The sequence below is a fragment of the Macaca fascicularis genome, chromosome 9 (genome assembly GCF_037993035.2).
Source record: "Macaca fascicularis isolate 582-1 chromosome 9, T2T-MFA8v1.1".
NCBI lineage: Eukaryota > Metazoa > Chordata > Mammalia > Primates > Cercopithecidae > Macaca > Macaca fascicularis.
In genome coordinates, this window is record NC_088383.1 from 106,793,367 (window position 1) to 106,814,548 (window position 21,182).

At 46.9% G+C, this 21,182-nt stretch overlaps 1 long non-coding RNA gene across 1 annotated transcript; it reads left to right on the top strand.

Moving 5' to 3' along the window:
* Positions 1 to 263: 263 nt before the first annotated feature.
* Positions 264 to 6,765, top strand: LOC123566848 (uncharacterized). Its single transcript, XR_012418047.1, has 3 exons — positions 264 to 492; positions 2,651 to 2,794; positions 6,656 to 6,765. It is a non-coding gene; the product is annotated as an uncharacterized lncRNA (long non-coding RNA).
* The last annotated feature ends 14,417 nt before the right edge of the window (positions 6,766 to 21,182 follow it).

Below are 21,182 nucleotides of genomic sequence, written 5' to 3' on the forward strand. Positions count from 1 at the left end.
TCCTCTTCAGAGTCTGTTTCCAGGCCCACCCTCTACCCTTCTTGACTATGGCAGAAAAGGATGCAGCCTTCCTTCTCTCTCAAGCCTGGGCTCTTTTCTCTCTAACGTAGAAGCCTACTTCTCCCCTTCCTCCCCATCATCTCCAGTGTCCCCATATTTATGATTTCCAGATTTCATAAATGAGTAGTGTGGTAGGTAGTGTTGGTCACATACCCAATCTCTGGCTATTTTCAACCTCTTCTTCCTTGCCTTCCTCTTCCTATAGAGTCTGAAAATGCTGGATAGCTTCCTGGCTGCCCTTGCAACTAGACATGGCCATGGGACCGAGTTCTGGCCAATGCGATACAGGGGCATGTTTACTGGGAGGCTTCTGAGAAAGATTTATCTCCCTGAAAAAAGGAAGTAGGCTCTCCCTCCTTCTGCCTGCCATGGATGTTTATACATGAGAACATGATGTTTGGAACTGCAGCAGCCACCTTGCAAGTCCGAGCAGTAAGTCTGAGGATGAGAAGCCAGTATGCTTGGGATGTAGAGAAAGGATGAAAAAGGCCTGGATTCTTAGGGACACTGGGGGGCCAGGGAGCTCATTCTGGAGCTGCCACCCTATAGACTGCTTGTTATGTTAATCAGATGTCTTTATTCTCAAATGATGTTCATAGGATAATCTATTTGCAGCTCCAAAATCCTGACTTTGGCCTTTGTAGCAATTTCTGTCTTGCTTTTTTTGTCATCGTGTTCACTGACTCTTTTTGTACTCCAAATCATGCTCTCTAAAGACTCAGTAATGTAATTCCTGACAATCCAGTTCATCCCGAACTTTCTATAATACTGACACTGTTCATCCACCTTCTGGAGGCTTTTCCCTCTTGGGCTTCTGTGATGCTCCAGGGTCCGGGGTCTTCAGCTGCCGTCATCTTTTTCTCCTTCTCTCCATGAGTTACTTTTGCTGAACACCTGCTACAGACCAGGAGCTGAACATGGTTCTTTCCAGAGGTCATTTTACTCCCTACAAAACTCCTGTGACTTTGGTATTACAATTTGCACTTCACAGATGTGGAGCCTAAGCTCAGAGATGGTAATTAACTCATCCACAGTGATGGACTTAGTAAGTGACACACAGCTGGGATTTGAACTGAGGTATCTTCAATTTCAATTACACCATCTCGCCCAAGGCTAGACAGCCAGTCTCTTTCTCATAGCTCTTTTTAACACTCTCCTGAGGTCAAATGACAGATTCTTATTGTATTAGGCCATTCTTGCATTGCTATAATAAAATACCTGAGACACAGCCTGGTGCAGTGGCTTGTGCCTGTAGTTTCGGTACTTTGGGAGGCCAAGGAGAGCAGATTGCCTGAGTCCAGTAGTTCAAGACCAGCCTGGGCAATATGGTGAAACCCTATCTCTACCAAAAATACAAAAATTAGGCAGGCGTGGTGGCTTGTAACTGTGGTCCCAGCTATTCAGGAGACTGAGGTGGGAGAATCATTTGATCTTGGGAGATTGAGGCTGCAATGAACCACGATAGCACCACTGTACTGTAGCCTGGGTGACAGAATGAGACCCTGTCTTAAAAAATACCTGAGACTGGGTAATTCATAAAGAAAAGAGGTTTAATTGGCTCACAGTTCTTCAGGCTTTACAGGAAGCGTGGTGCTAGCATCTGCTCGGCTTCTGGTGAAGGCTCAGGGAGCTTTCAACCATGGTGGAAGGCAAAAGGGGAACAGGAATGTCACATGGGGGCCATACACTTTTAGACAGACAGATCTGGCGAGAACTCACTCACTATTGTGAGGACAGCACCAAAAAGATGATGCCAAACCATTCATGGAAATCCACCCCCACGGTCCAGTCACCTCCCACCAGGCCCCACCTCCAATACTGGAGATTACAGTTCAACATGAGATTTGGGTGGGTACAAATATACAAACGATATCACTCACTGCATCAATTCTAGAGACGCCTCTCGTTTTTCCCACAGTCTTACATGATCCCTTCAGTCCTGAAAAACCACGAATGCTTCTCCTCTCCCCTTACATCTGCCATGTGTAATTCTCACCTGGTCTGCCTTTGTGGTTTCTGACCACAGCATCTTTCAACCAGGGAGACGGATGGGTCATCCTGCATTCTTTTTTCCACCCCTCCCTTCTCCATCTCATATTCTCAGTCAGAAGCAGCAGCCCTGGGTGACCCCACTGAAAATGTTTCTCACATCTGTCCCTTTGTCCTCACTCCTAGGCCATGCCCCATGCCTCACCACCTCCCCTTCCCCTTCTCATCCATCCCTGAGACTGCTCCCAGATGGGTGGTTCCAATACATTGCTTTCCTGATGCCCTCACATGCTCCCACTGCTTATATGGCCCAGTCCTGGCTTTCATGGCCCTTCATGATCTGGCTCCAGCTTTGGTTCTTGACAGAGTAGTTCAAATCCGCCAGCATGGGCTGCTGTTTCCGGACATACCTTCCCCTTTCTTAACTTCCAGCTGCCCACTCTCCACCCCCACACTGTCTGGCATCTTCCTCCCCTAAGCAGAAAACACCTCATCTTTCAGTACCCCCCTCTAGTCCTATGGGTGAGGGAAAGACTTCTGTTACTAGACTGCTGGGATCTCTCCCCCCTCAGCTTTGCTATAACTCTTGCTGTCTCTACAGGTTCCTGGGGCACCTGTCAGATGCTCACTGTGTCATGGTGTCTGAGCCAGATTTCCCACACAAGACCATAAAGTTCTTTACGATTGGAACCATGCCTCTCCCTATCTCAACCTTGGGGAACTGAATGGAGATGTTCCCTTTCCTGTAAGTCAACTCACCTGCCTGTATAAATATTAACTGAGCATTTACTATGTTCCAGGTTCTGTTCTAGGCACTGGGAATGCAGTTGAGGAGACAAAGTTCCTGCCTTTAGGAGTTTATGGTGTAATAGGGAAGACAAACAAATAAACTGTAGAAAGAATGACTTATAGGGAAAGTATAGGGTGCTCGTGATAGGGGTACACATAACCAAGGCCAGAGTGACAGGAAAGGCTTCATCCCAGGGAAGGAAATTGTAAATCGAGACTAGAAGAGGTTTAGCCAGGTGAAGAGGCAGGTGAAGAGCAAGGAATATTCCAGGTAGAGCACAGGTGAAAGCTCAGAAGTGAGAGAGAGCACAGCACATTTGAGAGAGTGGAAAACCAAAGTCTGCTCTGGCTGTGGCTGGCATGGAGTGTGTGTAGAAGAGAAGTGGTAAGAAGGGCTAGGAGGGGTGGTGGGTGGGGGCCAGATGCGCTGGACCCAGGAGAAAGAGGTGTCCTGGGTATTGTGGCCTTGGTGAGGAGGGATGACACTTTTTTTTTTTTTTTTTTTTTTGAGGTGGAGTCTCTCTGTGTCTCCCAGGCTCGAGTGTGGTGGCATGATCTCGGCTCACTGCAACCTCCACCTCCTGGGTTCAAGTGATTCTCCCGCCTCAGTCTCCTGAGTAGCTGGGACTACACGTGCACACCACCACACCCGGATAATTTTTGTATTTTTTTGTAGAGATGGGGTTTCACCATGTTGGCCAACATGGCTGGTTTTACCCCCAGCCTCAAGCAATCTGTCCACCTTGGCCTCCTAAAGTGCTGGGATTATAGGCGTGAGCCACCGCGCCTGGCCCCAGCACTTTTTGGCCAAGGAAGCTTTAGGTCCAGGGGCATATCAGGGGCCTAGCAGGAGGAATAGATGATGTGGAGGCAGGAAATGGTGAAATGGCTGCTAGAACTCGGAAGACTGGAAATGTTCCAATTGCCGGAACTTGCCCTGTGACCTGGGCAATGGTCAGGAATTCCAAAACCTCTAAGGAGTTTACCAGGCAAAGCATGGTAAGATAGAAACCATGAGGGAGGTGTCTAGAAAGCCCTGTATTTGGGAGTGGAATGGTTCAAGAAAGGCTTCCTGGCCCTGATGGACTTCAAGATGCGTCTGCAACGTGGGACTGATAGTGCTGGGCTTCGGTGTGGTGAGAAAGGTGTTCTCTCCTTCCTGCCAGTGCCCAGAACAGTACCTGGAGCATAGGAGATGCTCAATCTTAGCCTGTGGCTAAGGGCTTCTGGCTCTGGGGACCCTGGTGGCCCAGTTACTCCTGGGACCTCTGGTTCTCCTTTCCAAAGCAGAAACTGACCTTAGGAGAGTGAGGTTGGCAAAGGCCACTTCCTCATCATTCATGTCCTTCCCAGTCTCTACCAAGCTAAGCAAATAGCTACTTTCTTTCCAAGGTAATTGGACCAATTTGTCCAAACATAGAAAGCCAATAAGTGGGTCTGAACTGAAGTCTTTATCTATTATGGCACCACCCCTATTGTCTATAATTTAGTATCATCTGCAAAATAAAATTTTCATTTATACACCCTCCCATAGAACAAATCAGATACAACATGATAGATTCTAACAGTATCTCCAAGAAGCTCCCTTTCCAGAGAACTCTGCTTTAATTAATTCAACAAATATTTATTGAACCAGGCATTATTCTAGGCATTTGGGATACATCAGTGAACATAGCAAAGATCCTTACCTAAGCTTGCAATTTAGCAGGCAAGACAAACAGAAGACATAATAAGGAAATTATACAGTTTGCTAGAAAAGGTGATGAGTGCTACAGAAAAGGACTAGAAGGGGGACTAAACAGAGAGTTCTCTTTTCCACAAGCCAACCTACCTGAGTGGGAAGGAGGATGGGAAGGACGGAGGGAAGGAAGAGAGAGGACACAACGTCTGTGTTTTACTGCCTGCATAAGACTTTGTCCCTGGTTGGAATTTTAAACTAATTGCATGTATTACTTTGATAAAAATTAAGTTTAAATAGTGACGTAACTATATGGGGAGGCGAGGGCATCGGTGTGACCCGAGTTCTCTTCTGTCGCCGAAGAAAACAGGACAAAGTTTCTAAAGTGAATAAATCAAGAGATAGAAGCACAGGCATATAGGTCAGGCACGGTGGCTCACACCTGTAATCACGGCACTTTGGGATGCTGAGGCAGAAGGATCACTTTAGGTCAGGAGTTCAAGACCAGCCTGGCCAACACGGTGAAACTGTCTCTACTAAAAATACAAAAATTAGCCAGGCATGGTGGCACACACTTGTAATCCCAGCGACTAGGGAGGCTGAGGCAGGGAAATCACTTGAACCCAGGAGGCGGAGGTTGCAGTGAGCCGAGATCATACCACTGCACTCCAGCCTGGGTGACAGAGCGAGACTCTATCTTGAAAAAAAAGTACAGGTATACCATTTAGAAAGTAAAGATCATTATCAGAAGAATTTAAAACAGAAACCACGAAAACAGTGAAAAGTCATTTCTTCTAAAGGAAAGAAGACAGACTGGGAAGGCTCAGGACAGAGTTGGTGGGGGACTCTTGCCTTTTCAAAATAAGCCTTGCTGTATGTTTGGGGTTTTAAACTCATAGGCATGTGTTACTTCGATGATTAAAAAAAATTCTGCTGAGCACTTGAGGGGGTCCACGATGATGGGAGATACCTTTGGGACTTCTGCAGGGAGTGGAGGGTGGTAGAGCAAGCAAGTTCTGCCTCATTTCATCCAAATCCACCTTCTTCTATTTATTTTATGTGTCTGACTTTCATGCGAGCTTTGAACAAAGGGCTCTGCAGCTAAAATTGGTTTGAACTCTATGATCCCTTTTGGCTCTCGTAATTAATGATGCTTTATAAGCACCTGTTACCCTTTGTGCTCATGTCTATTTACTTCCTGAAATAATTTCCTTAATTTAGCCAGAAGCCTTGCAGTCTTCCCCCAGTTGGCTACGGTGTGATATGATTGGTGAGTTTGCTGCCAGTTTGCTTGGTGTAGAGGTGAGACCGTGCAGTCGGTCATTCCTGATTGCTACTTCAGAGGGCCTCTGGAGCCACTGTTAGAACAAAGGTCCCATGGGCATTCTGTCTGGCCTCCAGCACAGTGGCTATTGTAACAACAGGTAAACGTTTTGGCCAATAATTCTCCAGTGTCATCTCAGTATCTGCAGTCTCTCCTGTGCAGCTGTGAATCTGCTTATAGAATCTACTTATAGAACCTTGCCTCCTACTCCACTTCCTGGGGATGGGGAAGAGAGAGAGAGAGAGAGAGAGAGAGAGAGAGAGAGAGAGAGAGAAAGACTGTGAATGAAGTTAGGAAAGGGAGGGAGGGAGGCAACTCCCCTTTAGCTTAGTCACCTCCTAGTGACTCCACTTCCAGACATGTGTCATAGTCGGCCTACTCTTGCTCTTGTTCTATTTTTAGGGCATGTCCACTCCATTCATGTTTCTCGGGCCTCTGTAGTTGTTGCCGTTTCTGCTTGGCAACTGCTTTCTTGAATTCGAGGTTCCATAGGTTCTGTGTTTCCAGGCACCTTTCATGCACCCTTGCCTTTGCACACTGTTTTTCATCTGGTGTCTGGGGATCTGACACTGATCCTTGAAGGCCACGATCAAATGCCATGTAGTTTGTAAATCCTTTCCGGGCCCCCAACTCTGGAGAGTCTGTCTCCACCTTAGCACTTATCACAGACCCCGGCCATCTCTCGATTGCATGTTGGTGTCCTTGGGGGGTTGGAAACATCCCATGGTCGTCTCTCTGAGGCATACAGTGGATGTTTAATAACTGCTTGCCGAGTGAAATGAAGTATATTTGCCGATATCTCTTCTATGCTTTAGGAAATCCCACTGGGCCTGCAAGAAATGTCAGTGTGGGAAGATTTCTCTCAAGGCATCACCATAAATCTTTTCCTGTTTTCTTCTTGAAAGACAAGATGTGGAAGAGTCAGGTAACATCTAGAGAAAGTCTCTAATATTTGGATGAATTCTATCTGGGGAGGGGGAATTCTTGCCATCATTTTACAGATCAGAAATCTGAGGCTCAGAGAGATTGAGATTTGCTAATGATTACATAGTAAATAGCAGAGCCAGAGGTTGCAACCTGTGTCATCTGACTCCATGGACGTCGTTTCCTGCCACACACTTCCTAGTAGTCTCCGCAATGTGCTGTGAGATGACACCGTTTAAGACTTTCCAGACCACAAGCTCCCCCTCAAGCGTTCATGCGATTGTTTTCCATCCAGACCCAAGTGCTGAGAATTTCCTTGTCTCCCCTGCTTTTTCTTCATCTTCCTGAGGTTTGCTAGCTCATTCCCTGGCTTCTCTGCAGTCTGCAAGAGTTCGTTTTTCTCTCATCTCTTTCCAGATATTATGATTTCCAAATCTTTCTGTTGGTTTCTTTTTCCGGCTGTGGTCCTTTATTGGGAGGCTTTCCAATGCAGCCGCAGATCGGAGGATGATAACACTGAATTAGTTAGTGGATCTTCTTTGATGTTATTTTGTGGGTGAACTCATTAATTTATGATTAAAAAACATCAAAGAGTTAGGCTCTTGCATAGAACTGGATTGTCCCAAGGCAGCTGGATAATAATGATTAGTCAGATTAAATCTCAAAGAGCTCTCTGCCTCAAATATAGGGGCTAAAGTCCAGATGACTGCATTTGGGAACATCCCATCCTCTAGCATCCCATCACAGCCTTGAGTCAGCACAACATGGACCGCTCCCCACTCTGAACGTGGGTCTCTGTCTGTGGCTTCCACTTTGAGGCCACTAAGACTTCAGGTCTGTCCAGATTGTTACAACCCTGGAGGCAATGTAGGGGAAATAAGGTGAGGCTGTGAAAGCCTCTTTCCCATCAGAGCAGCTGGATATTAAAAGGGATCATTTGTCCTTGCGTGAGTGATCTCAAAGCCCTCTGTAGACTCTAGTCCTGTGACGTCAATGGGGAGAACTCTCTCTGGGCTACACGGGGAAGTGCCAGCTCCATGCTTGGCATGGAGCAAGCCTTCTATAGGTACTGGTTGAATGATGGACCAAGCTTTCTAGAGGTAATGGTTGGATGATGTGTGAAAAGCCATTGGCTAGTAGAAGGGGAGCAGGAGTGGAGCTCAGGTTTTTCTTTATGTGACAAAACCTCCTAACCAACTCCCATCTGTGGCCGTTTACCGTGCTTCTTTCACCTCTGTGGAAAATTGTCTGTGCTCCTCTCCCAAGCCATCCCCTCTCTGTTTGCCTTGTGTTCCATTCCCTGCTGGCCTGTTAAGGGCTTGCTCCTGCAATTAACCCTCTCTTTTCTGACCTATCAGTGTTTCCCTCTCTACTAGATGATTCCTGTCAGTAGACAAACATGCCCTAATGTCTTCCCTCTTGAAAGGAACCTCCCTTGCTTCCATGTCTCCCTTGGATCCCCATGCTAGTCTTTGCTTCCCTTTGCAGCAGAAAGAGTTGTTTACACTCTCAGTGCCTCTCCTTCCTTTCCTCCATGCTAACTCTCAGGCCCCCACTTTAATCAGGATCTTATCCCTGCACCACTAAAACAACTCTTGTCAAGGTCACTGGTGAACCTTCTTGCTGCCAAGTCCAGTGGTCATTTCTCAGTTCTCATCTTATTCCACCTGCGAGCAGTGTTCAATATGGCAGGCAAGGCTCTCTTTCCAGCCTTCTTTGCTTGGCTTCAGGACACCACTCTCTCTTGGGTCTCCTCCTACTTCACTGGCCCCTCTTCTCAGTCTTTTGTCTTCCAGCCTGTCAGTGACCAAGTGTCCTGAATCAGTTCTTGGACAGCTTTTCTAGTTATGCCTACTCCCTTGATGTCTCTAGTCCCATGGTTTTAAATGCTATCCACATACTGAAGGGTCCTGAAGTTATATCTCCAACTCCTCCTCCTCCCTTATAACTTACTTATAACATGTACATCAAACTTCAAACCTAAGTCAACAAAACACAACCAAAATGCTGTGTACCCCAACCCTTCAGGCCTACTCAGTCCCTAGTCTTCCCCTCTCAGTAGACAACCACTCCTTTCTTCTGATGGCTCAGATCTCAAGACTTAGAATCATCTTTGACTATCTCTTATGTATTTATGTATTTATTTATTTTGAGACAAAGTCTTTCTCTGTCCAGGCTGGAGTGCAGTGGCGCAATCTCAGCTTACTGTAGCCTCTGCCTCCTGGGTTCAAGTGATTCTCCTACCTTAGCCTCCTGAGTAGCTGGGACTACAGGTGTGTGCCACCATGCCTGGCTAATTTTTGTATTTTTAGTGGAGTCAGGGTTTTGCCATGTTGGTCAGGCTGGTCTTGAACCCCTGATCTCAAGTGATCCACCCGCCTTGGCCTCCCAAAGTACTGAGATTACAGGCATGAGCCACCATGCCCGGCCTGTCTTCTTTATACCACACATCAATCCATCAGAAGATTCTCTCAGCATTACTTTCAAATTATTTCTAGAATCTGGCCACTTCTTCCCACTTCTGCTGCTACTACCAAATTCTAAGCCACCACCACATCTTCTAAGCCTGAGCTGCTCTAACAACCTCCTAATTGGTTTTGCAGCTTCTAGTCTTGCCTCCCCTCTGACATCCAGTGGAATCTTTTAAAAACTGCAATTAGATGATGTCACGCCCCTATGCTAAACCTCCTTAGGCTTGCCATCTCACTTTATGAGTAGAATCTAAAGTCTGTATCGGGGCCTACAAGACCCTGGAAGACCTGATTCCTGCTACCGCTCTGAACTCAACTCCCAACTCTCTTCCCCTTGCTCACCTCAGGTCTAGCTACACTGGTCTCCCAGCTATTTTTTGTTATTATTATTATTATTATTTTTTGGAACTGAGTCTCACACTGTCACCCAGGATGGAGCGCAGTGGTGCAATCTCAGCTCACTACAACCTCCGCCTACCACGTTCAAGTGATTTTCCAGCCTCAGCCTCTCGAGTAGCTAGGATTACATGCAACCACCAACACACCTGGCTAATTTTTGTATTTTTAGTAGAGATGGGCTTTTGCCATGTTGGCCAGTCGAGTCTTGAACTTCTATCCTCAAGTGATCCACCTACCCTGGACTCCCAAAGTGCTGGGATTACAGGTGTGAGCCACCGGGCCTGGCCTCCTGCTGTTCTTTGAACATACCAAGCCCAGTCCTGCGTCAGGGCCCTTGGATTCTGTCCTCTTTGCCTTGTCACTCTTCCTCCAGGTACCTATATGTCTAGGTCTCTCTCTTCCTTCAGGGCTCTACCCAAATTTCACCTTATCAAAAAAAGTATTTCCTGACTATTCCTTTCTAAGATAAGCCCTCTCTATCACTATCTCCTTACCATGTCTTCTTCCTAGCAGTGATCCCATTTTTCTTCCTAGCAGTGATCACAACTTGCCATATTTTACACATATTTGCTTATGCCATGGATTGTTACCCCCATTACTATATAAGTTCAATAAGGACAGAGGCTTTGTATTTTTAGTCATGACTGTATCCCAAGTTCCTAGAAGAGTGCCTGATACACAGTAGGCATTCAACAAATAGATGTTGAATGAATAGATTTGTTGAATGGCCTCATCTGGATATCTAGTCATCAGGTTAAGAGAGTGGTTTCCAGAAGGTTGTGTAATTGATGTGATCAGAATCAAGTGGGAGGAACCATGAAATTTACATGAGGGTAATCAGATTATGTGCTCATTTATTACCAGTGACCACTGCAGGATTCATAGATATTCTGTTTGGTCCTTTATGCCAAATCCTATGCCAAACTATAAGGTAGAATGAGACACCTATCTTTAACTTCTTTAGCATGTCACTTATCCTCTGGGACCCCGTGTTTTCATCTGCAAATTAAACAGCTGGAGATGTGGTCATTGCTCTGCTAGTGTATGGTCTACCAGATGCTAGAGGGAGGCAGCACAGTTAAGAGGATCAACCACACAGGCTCTGGAGCTTGACTGCCCGTGTCTGAAACCTGTCTCCATTCCCCACAAGCCCTGTGACTTTGGGCAACTTACTCAGCTCCCTCATTTATAAAGTGGGAATAGTAAAAAGATCACAAGAACACAACTCAGAGTAATTGTGAGGATTACATAAGATCATACATGTAAAGTGTGTAGCATATGGACTGGCACATGGTAAGTGCTCACTAAATGTTAGCTATTAAAAATGAAAAGTTCTGGGGGAATTTTTGAGGGGTCATTGCTATTAATGTGTTTTAGAGGTGACAAACTTCTAGAATATTAGATGATATGGGAATTTTAAAAGCATGATAATTGGCTGGGTGTGATGGCTCACGCCTGTAATCCTGGCATTTTGGGAGGCCGAGCTGGGTGGATCACCTGAGCTCAGGAGTTTGAGACCAGCCTGGCCAACATGGCGAAACCCTGTCTCTACTAAAAATACAAAAATTAGCTGGGCACGGTGGTGTGTGCAGGCAGTCCCAGCTACTCGGGAGGCTGAAAAGCACTTGAACCTAGGAGGCAGAGGTTGCAGTGAGCCGAGATAGTGCCACTGCATTCCAGCCTGGGTGACAGAGCAAGACCCTATCACAATAAAATAAAATAAAATAAAATAAAATAAAATAAAGCATGAGAATGGTATTGTGCCTAGTTCGGATAATGCTCTTCTTCTTGGGAGATGCATGGTGAATGGAAGTACTTACAGATAAAACCTCATGATGTCTGTCACCTTCTAATAATCTAGGCAAATATATCTCTGTTTTTATATCTATCAATAAAGCAAATGTGGCAAAAAGCAATTGTTGGAGCTAGGTAGATGGCCTAGTTTATTGTACTATTCTTTCAACTTTTCTGTCTGTTTCAAAATTTCAAAATAAAAGGTTGGAGAAAAAACAAAAGGCCCTAGAAACAGTCTAGTGAAATCCAACACTCATACCTTACAGAAAGAGAACCATAAGCTCAGAAAACAAGACAGTTGCTCAAGGTTATATAGCTGGAAAAGCCTGGGCCAGAAATCCAGGTCTCCTGGCTGCCAGGTTCTCCCTGTGTGTGGGCTTCAGACTGTCAGGCAGCAGTGAGCTGCAGAGGAGCACACCCCGCCACCCCTCAAAGAGACCAAGGGGTACTATGGGTGTGTAAAAAGGCACTTGTGTTGGTGTTTCCTTTTTTATGTTTATTTTGTTTATTTAATTATTTTGAGACAGAGTTTCACTCTTGTCGCCTAGGCTGGAGTGCAATGGTGCGATCTCAGCTCACTGTAACCTCTGCCTCCTGGGTTCAAGCAATTCTCCTGCTTCAGCCTCCTGAGTACCTGGGACTACAGGCATGTGCCACCATGCCCGGCTAATTTTTTTGTATTTTTGGTAGAGATGGGGTTTCACCATGTTGGCCAGGCTGGTCTTGAACTACTGACCTCAGGTGATCCACTCGCCTTGGCCTCTGAAAGTGCTGGGATTACAGGCATGAGCCACTGCACCCAGTCTTATTTTTAATTTTTTAAGAGACAGGCTCTTGTTCTATTGCCCAGGTTGGAGTGTAGTGGCACAATCATGGCTAGCTGCAGCCTTGAACTCTTGGATTCAAGTGATTCTCCTGCCTCAGCCTTCTGAGTAGCTGGGACCACAGGCACACATCAACGTCCGGCGAATGTTTTCATTTTTTGTGCAGACAGGGTCTTGCCCAGGCTTGTCTCGAACTCCTGGGCTCAAGCAATCCTCCCACCTTAGCCTCCCAAAGTGTTGGGATTACAGGTGTGAACCACTGCGCCTGGTCTCCTTTTTATTAAACAAATAGCTCATTTAGTTGGAATTTATGATGTCAAAAGTGTGAAGGTGGCACCAGAGCCAGACCTGCTATCCTTGGAGAGTGAGCATACCGGTTTGGCACCATCTGCTTGTGGTTTTGAGTGGTGGTGGTAGTGGTGGTGCGTGTGTGTAAACTCGGGTTGCAGAGGAGAGAGGGAAGAGTAAAAGGGTGGGGCCCAGGTCCAGGAAGATCAGCAAGGAGAGACTGGCTTCAATTCTGGAGCTCCCTGAAAGAAGTGACCCCAGGCTATGGCTGTGAACGAAATGTGGGCAAGTATTTAAAGAAAGGAAATGATTCTCTGCGGTCAGCAGGATCTTTGTCTAGCTAGTGGGGTTTCAGGAACTGCAAAGGAGAGGGAAAGGAGGGGCCGTCCGTGCAAGCCTGGCTGTGTGTATATGGGGGGAGCACACAGCGAGGAAAAGGGAGAGAAAGAAGAGAAATTATTCTGAAGAGGAAGCCGGGGGCGGGGCGGGGGAGGGGTAGAGCCGGGGCACTGGGGGTGGCTGGAAAGGTAGAGAGGTCGCACCTGGGGGCCTGCGAGAGGCTCGGGAGCAGTCAGCCTTCGCAGGCTGAAGCGTCTTGCCCCAGAAAAATCCCTGCCCCACTCTCCTTCAGGCTGGATGTCCCGGGGGCCGCGGCAGCGAGCGCAGAGCTCCGGGGCTCTCACGAGGGGGAGGGCAGGAAGGGGAGGCGGGGCCTCGCGCGGGGCGGGAGCCGAGCCTGTGGCCCGGGCGGGGCTCCTCTCCGGCGGCGCCGGAGTCTGGGGGCCGCGGCTTCCCCCTCCTGGCCCGCGGCGGCTCCTGGCCCCTCCTCCCCCCGCCGCCCCCACCCCTGCCGCCGCCGCTGCCGCCGCCGCCGCCAAAGCTAAACCCGGCCGTTGCCTGCAGGAGCCGCGGCAGCGGGCGATCGGGCCGTAAGGAGCCTCGGGCGCGGCCTCGCCTCCTGGGCCCGGCGCCTGCCTCAGCACCGCGGAGAGCGCCGCGCCCCTTGCCCGGACCCCGCCGCCCGCCCGCCCCCGGCCCACCTGTGCCCGGGCCCGCGGCGCCCGCATCAGCACTGCGGACAGCGCCCCGGGCCCCAGCTCGCCGCCGCCGCCGCCGCCCACCTGCTCCCGGGGTCAGCACCGCGGACAGCCCCCCTCGCCAGGCCTCGCGACAGCCTCCGAGCGCCCCCTGATCATGGCCACTGAGGTAGGGGCGAGCGCCCGACTCGCAGGCAGTGCCTGATTGCCGCAGGACCAAATGCCCTAGGGGCGGGCTGGGCAGAAGGGGGAGGCGGGAGTTGGGGGTGGGATGGGTGATTCCCCGGGTCAGGTCTGGAGGGAGGAGGTAGGGGCTTAGTGAGGGCTCATCTCCCCCTTGCGTGTCAATCTTCCTCTCGCCCCACCTGTCCGCGACACTTGTTGGCATTAGTGCCAGGGTTGCTTCAGGGCCCCAGGCTGGGCTTTCCCCTTCCCTGGACTTCACAAGTCCTGAAACCGCTTTCCTAGAGGGTTGGAGACGCGTGTGTGCGCGTGTGTGAGGGGAGGGAAGGCGGCTGGCCGCCGTTGCTATGCAGTCAGCTTCTGAACCCTAAAGCTTGGCTAAGGGATGACAGACTTACCTCTATATCCGCATTTCCTTTGCGGGAGGGAGGGGACAAAGACATCCTCAGGCTGAGAACCCAAACGGTTGGTCCCCACTTTTGCATATCACCCTTCTTGAGTTTTTACCCCATTCGAGGTTTTTTTCTTTTTCTTTTTTTTTTTCCCCAGGGTGTCCAAATTTCCCCTCCATCTGATGGGAGGTTCTGCCTTCTTCAGGGTGCAGTGATAGATGTGTCACCTTCAAGCACTTGAAGTCTGAACCAAGGGGCCTGTTAGCTAAGGGCAGAATCCTGGTGTAATGCTTGAGGTCAGGGATTTCCCTCTACCCCTAGGAATTGCCCTTCTCCCCCCTCATTTCAGGACAGAGATTGGGCTGTTTATGTTCCCACTTTATATGTAGTAAAGGTGATGGATGAGAAACGAGAGGACTGATTTGCTACTCCACACAGCATGTCAGCAGTAGAGCTGAAAGTTTTTGCCTTTGAATTTTTGGAGTGAAACTCAGGACATCAGGGTCTCCCCAGTTCTGATGTTGACTTCCTTTGTGGTGTCTCCCCATTTCCAATCCAGCTGGCATGAGCTGGGGGAGCGCAGAGGCCTTTGAATGATTCAATGCAGTGCTTCTGGGCATCCTAGTGAGCAGTGTGACATTAATACTAAGTGTGGCTGTTGTTATTCCACTCAAGTTTCCACCACAGAACAAGGTGTCATTGCTTGGCATTGCTTGGCGTTCTGACAAGGCACAAGGTTACCTAGGAGGAGAGCTTGCCTCTCAGGACTAGGTGTGGGGGCAAGCCCTGGGCAGACCCTGGGAGCTTGGTTTCTAGAATAGAGGAACCCAGAGTACTCACAAAGCACCAAAGACACAGAAGAGGGCAGGAATAATAAAGGGAGAAACGAAGGAGCTGGTTATCTTCCAGACAGGGCTGCCAGACTGCAGCAGAGCTGTGTTGGATGGAAAAGGGGAACTTCAGCTACATGGGCATGGCTGGGCCAGCAGTGTGGGCAGAGAAGGCAGCTGCCTCTGCGATGTGATCTGACAGATTCCAACAGGCCTATCTGTCCCAGGATATCTCCCTCACAGGTCTGCCATGGTCCACAGATTCCAACCAGCAGGCTACATCTCTAGGTTGAGGCAGCGTTTCCAGGAGGCTGCTGTGAGACATGCATGACTCTCCCCTGGGAGGGGCTCTGCTCATAACGCCTCTGAGAATATTGCACTTTCCTGTGTACAAAGCACTATCGCATGCATGATCTCTTTCAAGCCTCAGAGCAGCCCTGTGAAGTGGGTAAGGATGGTATTATTATGCCCAATTAACAGATGAGACAACTAAGGTTCAGAAGCTTGCCTGGTGCCTGTGAAGGAGCCAAAGAAGCATCATTATCCCATTTTACAGATGATGCAACTGAAGTGCTGAGACTTATTCAGGAAAATATGGCTAAAAGGTGGCAAGGATGGGATAAGAACTTGAGTCTTCTGCTTCTTTGGCCAGTGCTTTTTTTTTTTCTTTCCTGCATCCAATTAGCCTATTGTGTCACCTGATAGAGAGGAGGGCCCTCCAGGTCTTGATGTGAAGCTTTGATGGAGAGAAAAGGAAGTCATGACGGGCTGGAGTGTGGCGACTCAGGCCCCCTGCTTGGCCTGGCTGGGTTGGTTTGAGGGCAGAGGGACAGAGGGGCAAAGGAAAGTCCAGAAGTGATGGGGAGTTGAGGACAAACATTCCTCACTTCACAATTTGGCCTTGGGTGGACTCTGATGGCAGAACTGAGGCAGGAAGCCTTAGCTCTGCCAGGGCACAGGACATGCACGTATTCTGGGTTATGGGGTGAGTCATTCTCCTGAGGCCGTTTTTACTATTAGAATTGAGTTGAGATTACCAGGACAAACTTGTTGGGAGAGAGAAAACATTGCTTTCAGTTCCCACGATTATTCTCTTAGGATTCTCAATAGGAAGTCCTCAGCTCTAGGAGAAGCTGTATTGAGAGGAGAGAGGGAGAGGAAAGGGGTGGGGATCGGGACAGAGAGGGAGGGGTGAGGGAGAGGGAAGAGATTCATGGGTGGAAACTGGGTCTTTTCTGTTCCCTAATTTCTGTTTAGGAGTTAGCATTAGGGGAGAGGTGTCTGTGAGGAACTCAGAGGAGGGATGGAGCCTCCTGAGTGATACACTGACCTCATTTGGAAAGCTGCAATGAGCCCATTTTCTGAGCAGCAAACCTCTGCAAATGTGTGTCACTGGGAGCAGGGTCTGCCCTGGGAAATAGTCCAGGTGACCAAGGACAACTGGGAAGTGCCTGGCTGGGAGGGGCTTCTCCAAGTGGTGGGGTTTGGCCTCTAAGAGATTTTAAAATGCATCCAAGTAGCATTATTCAAGCAGGGTATTTGGAGGTTTGATCTTTGAGGCTTGGAATTAATGACCAGTAGACATTGGGTCAGGCTTGAGCACTGGTACAGGCTGAGAAGAAGGGAGGCCTTGTGGCTGGTGTTTTATCCTTAGGCTTGACCTGGCTGTCTGTGACTCACAATCCTCACTCCTCCTTCACACCCCAGCCAGGAAGCAGAGTGCTGGCATCAGCGGAACCTCCTGATTCTTGATGCCTCACATGCATCCTATGGAATGAGATGGTTTTTAATGAGGGTGAAGGTGGGGCCAGGGGGGCACTCCTGTTGGATTTGGGCAGACTGGACAAGGAGCTCATTTGCATTCCAGAGCTTGTTCCACTGTACCCCAGCTGGTTGACTGTCAGGTGAACAGGAGCCATATATGTGACCTGTGGTACCCACTCTCCAGGAAGCCTCCCCCTCCTTCTCACACTGAAGTTTGAAAATTGGTCCCATGGGTCTTACCACTGATTTTCTTCCTTATGAAATGCCTCTTGGCCCTGTCTTCACTCTGCTGCCAGTGGGCCAGGGGTGGCAATGGGAGAGAGGGGCAGGGTTGAGGAAGGTGAGAAGTGGAGAGAGGCTCAGGTCTCTGGGTCAGTTAAGAACCTCCTGGGAGATGCCCAGGGGAGACTCAGAAACTGCAGCCTCAGAGAGAGGTGTGCACATATTTTGAGATCCTCGGTAGGATTTCAGAGCATCATGGATCTCTGCTGAAAGCCCCACCAGCTTGCTGAAAGCTTAGTAGCTGGCCAGAGGCCTGGAGCCTGGCTTAGCTCTTGCCCAAGGGGCCCCAGCCATGGGATTCTTTATTTGGAGGTCCTAAACTAGCAGCTCTAGAAATGAGTCTGGTCCATGGGTGTGCCTTATTTAGTCTGTTGAGTGCTTATACATTTAAAAAATGTATTAGAAACATACAAAAATCAGGATATTTGTTGTTAAGAAGATCTAGATTTGTGGCTTCTTTTGAGACACCAGAAGTGCTGGCAACCTGGGTATACATTCCCGTGTGGCAATAGTCATCTGCCTCCTGGAGATGGGGTACCAGTTTTCTAATTAGCCCCCCAGGCCCCACCTGGCCCACTTATTGTTCACCCCTGTAAACATTTGCATTCATAATCCCTGATAAAACCTCTAAAATGTCAGAGCTGAAAGGGGCTTGAGCAATGATGTAGTTCCAGTTTCTTAGTTTCCAGCTGAAGAAATTGAGGTCCAGAGAAGGGAAGACTTTCCCAGGGCCATGTGGCCCAGGGTCAAGTCTCCTGCTCCCAGGTCAGTGGGCCATCTTTCCACCAGGACTTCCTGGCACTTCACACTCAAGCCACCATGAATGGAGAAAACCAGGAGACCCTGCCTTGCCTTAAATCCTGCTCTTCACCAACTTCAGATGGGTCTGCAATATATGTACTCTATGTACGTGTGGGAGACTAAGGCTCTGCCATATAAAATGTGTCTGATATCCTTTAGCAACTCCTCAAGAGTTGCTCCTTCACACTCTCAAGGGAGAGAAGCATATCTCTGGTCACCCAGAGCCTGGATAGTAGTCTAAGGCTCAGGATATTGTTGGTACTGAAAAGGGTGTTGACCTATCTTTCTCTGTCTACTTGAGAACCCGTGGATCAAAGCCAAGAGGAAATGGGAATTTATTATGTAAGGTAGCACCCCCAAATCTTAATGTATTAATAGCTTAATACAATAGAAGTTTGTATCCTGCTCAGTGAAGTTCCAGGTAAGTGTTCCTGATCAATAGGTATTGATCTTTCTGGCAGTGATTCAGGGACCCAGGCTCTCCCCAACTTGTAGCGTCACTATCTTCAACAGAGGGCTCCACCAGCCTCCATGAAAGGGGAAAAAGCAGGGAGGAGTGGTACATCTTTATGAGTCAAACCTACACATGGCATTCGTCACTTCCTCTCACATTCTATTCAGTCATAGGGACCCACCTAACTGCATGGGAGGCTGGGAATTAATATAGCTGTGTGCCTAGGAGCAAGAAGAAATGGCTTTGTTCAATAGCTAGCCAGTCGCTAGAGACACATGCCTTCAGGACAGCACACATATATGTGTGTACACATGTGTGCATTCAGGCACAGATTTAACAAAATCCCTATCAAATTAGCAACATCATTTTTCACAGTATTAGAAAAAACAATGCTAAAAAAGAGAAAAACAATGCTAAAGTTCATATGGAACCAAAAGACAACCTGAATAGCCAAAGCAATCCTATGCAAAGAACAAATCCAGAGGCATCACATTGCCTGACTTCAAATTATACTACAAGGTTATAGTAACGAAAACAGCAGGTTTTATATGGGTCAGAGGAGAGGAAGCTGAGTCTATGTCAGAATGGTTTCTCTCCTTTCTTTCCATTCTCACCACCGCTTTTCTCACCACTCTTTAGTTTTTCCCATGGACTATTAGAAAGAGAATCATCCCTCCAACTGGCCCCTCACCCCAGTCTTGTCCTCTTCCCACAAAACTGCTAGAATGAGTCTTCTAGGGGTAGGGGAGTCCACAGATTGACTGACTTTTGTAAGTTGGTTTTACAGGGGCAGAAGAAGGCCATAGCCCTGTTCTTTACTCTTGAAAATACATTATAAAACCTTAACCAGAGCAGACACATTAACAATTAACTTATTTATATTACCAAAGAATTCTTTATTTCTCCAAGTTTTCATAGGTTCCTAGTAGATATCAAGGGGATTTCCTCAAAGAAAACCTTGATTAGAGGAATCAATGAATATAAGCCTAGAGGAGGGCTTAGACATTATTTAATTCGGTCACAATACTTTGAGATTATGTACATTTTGTACATAGAGCAAGGTTCACCTGGATTTAGGAAAGTCACACATAGTGTTTTTGGATTCCCACCTTTTCAGGACCTTGATCTACCAATTAACTGCTCCTTCTACTTTATTAATAACCTTTCCTAGGTATTTATTATTTCCCAGGATTTTTGTTTGTTTTTAAATTTTATTTTATTTTAGATTCAGGGAGTATATGTGCATGTTTGTTTCATGAGTATACTGCATATTGGTGGTGATTGGGCTTCTAGTGTACCCATCATCCAAATAGTGAACATTGTACCTGATGGGTAATTTTTTAACCCTCACCTCCTCCCCTCTTTTGGAATCCCCAGTGTCTATTATTTTCATCTTTATATCAATGTATACCCATTGTTTAGCTTAGACTTATAAGTGAGAAGGTGTGTTTTGTGGCATTTGATTTTCTGTTTCTAAGTTAGTTCACTGAGGATAATGGCCTCCAGCTCCATTCATGTTTCTGCAAAAGATATAACTTTATTATTTTGCATGGCTGTGTAGTATTCCATGGTATATATATACCACATTTTCTTTATCCAGTCAAGTGTTGATCATCACTCTGAAGTTGGTTCTATGACTTTGCTATTGTGAATAGTGCTGTGATGAACATACGAGTATAGGTGTCTTTTTAACATAGTGATTTATTTTCCTTTGGGAGGATGCCCTGTAGTGGGATTGCTGGGTTGAATGGTAGTTCTCTTTATAGTTATTTAAGAAATCTTCATACTGTTTTCCATAGAGGTCGAACTAATTTACATTTCCACCAACAGTGTATAAGTGTTCCCTGTTCTCTGCATCTATGCCAGCATCTGTTGTTGTTTTTTTAATAGTAGCCATTCTGATTGGTGTAGCATGATATCTCATTGTGGTTTTAATTTGCATTTCTCTGATGCTTATTTATGTTGATCATTTTCATGCGTTTATTGGCAGTATTTATTCTTTTCAGAAATGTCTGTTTATGTCCTTTGCCCAGTTTTTAATGGTTTTTTTTTTCTTGTTGAATTGTTTGAGTTCCTCATAGAATCTGGATATTAGTCTTTTGTCAAAGGCATAATTTGCAGATATCTTCTTCCTTTCTGTAGGTTGTCTGTGTACTTTGTTGGTTATTTCTTTTGCTGTGCAGAAGCTTTTTAATTTAATTAAGTCGCATTTGTCTGTTTTTGTTTTTATTTCATTTGCTTTTGGGGACTTCATCATACATTATTTGCCTATGCCAATATCCAGAAGAGTTTTTCCTAGATTTTCCACTAGAATTTTTACAGTTTCAGGTCTTAAATTTCAGTCTTTAATCCATCTTTAATTAATTTTTGTATATGGTGAGAAATAGGGGTCCAGTTTATTCTTCTGCACATGGTCAGCCGGTTTTCCCAGCACCATTATTTGAATAGGGAGTCCTTTCCCCATCCCATTTACAATAGCCACACACACACGCACACTCACATACACATACACATACACATACACATACACATACACATACACATACACACACACACACACTTAACCAAGGAAATGAAAGATCTCTATGAGGAGAACTACAAAACACTGATGAAAGAAATCGTAGATAACACAAACATATGGAAAGACATCCCATGCTCAAGGATTGGAAGAATCAACATCGTTAAAATGACCATGCAGCCCGAAGCAATCTACAGATTTAACACAATCCCTATCAAATTTAGCAACATCATTTTTCATAGGATTGGAAAAAACAATGCTAAAAAAAAAGAAAAAACAATGCTAAAGTTTATGTGGAACCAAAAGAGAACCTGAATAGCCAAAGCAATCCTATGCAAAGAACAAATCCAGAGGCATCTCATTGCCTGATGTCAAATTATA